This window comes from Crocodylus porosus, unplaced genomic scaffold (genome assembly GCF_001723895.1).
Source record: "Crocodylus porosus isolate Cpor-Errol unplaced genomic scaffold, CroPor_comp1, whole genome shotgun sequence".
Classification (NCBI taxonomy): Eukaryota; Metazoa; Chordata; order Crocodylia; family Crocodylidae; genus Crocodylus; species Crocodylus porosus.
The window spans coordinates 6,998,587-6,999,615 of record NW_017728886.1 but is presented as its reverse complement, the minus strand read 5'-3'; positions in this window follow the sequence as shown (position 1 = coordinate 6,999,615).

Here is a 1,029-nt window from a genome sequence, read left to right as displayed (position 1 = left end):
CCAGCACAACAGGCACTAAACCTAACGCCTGCTCAGGCGCAGGGGGCATGGCCACAAAGATTCGCCACCACCCCAGGGGACGTGCCATGCCTGTCTGAGGCTATAGAAGCTGCCACAGAGATTTATGGCGGAAACCAGAGCATCACCGCCCGCCTCTTGTTCAGCGCTTCCATCAACGGTCCGGTTATACATGTTTTGGGCCAATTAGACCAGCTACAAGGAGCGATGAAACCAAAACCACCGAAGAATGCCTACCCCATCTCTGATGAAGAATTAAGACCCAAGCAAGTGTATCTTGCTGAAGAACCCGCTACCCATTCCCGATGGGTAAATTCGAAACCACACCAGAGGAAACCGACCCGGACTGTACCCTTGACCATGAGAAAGGATCAAATACATAATCCTTCGTCATCGAAACCAAAATATCAAACATCCTACTCGCCTCCTCAGAGAACACCAAGAGAGAGAGTGATGTTCGGGTTTCTCTTGGGAAGATCTGGCCTCTCCAAGGAGAGGCTACGACTCCTTGGAGATGAGGGACAACGAGCCCTTGCAAAAACCTTAGGTTTCAACGAAGACAACCAGAAGCCAAAAAACGAGTGATCGCCATCGGCGGAAGTCCGGCGATCGATGGCTTGACTGATCCAACAAGGCGGCAAACGGACTCAACAATCGAAGTAACACAAAGCGAACATAAGCGAAACGAACCTAAACCGAACTCAAACGAGGAAACGATTAACGAACTGAAACGAAGCAAACTAAAACGTGATGAAGCAAAACTAAGCGGACAAACCGAGCTGAAACGGCGTAACCCAGAACGAAACGAACCAAAGCGTAACGAATCTACACGAAGCGAAACTCAACGAAGTGAACTCAACCGACGAAATGAAGCAAAACAAGAGGAAGCGAAACAGAACGGAAATGAAACGAAACTTAAGGCAATCAATGATATTTTGTCTGAAGGAGTGCAGGAGAGGGTTGGAGAAAGAGATATGGAAGCTCGAAATGGAAAACGAAAGATATTGGTAG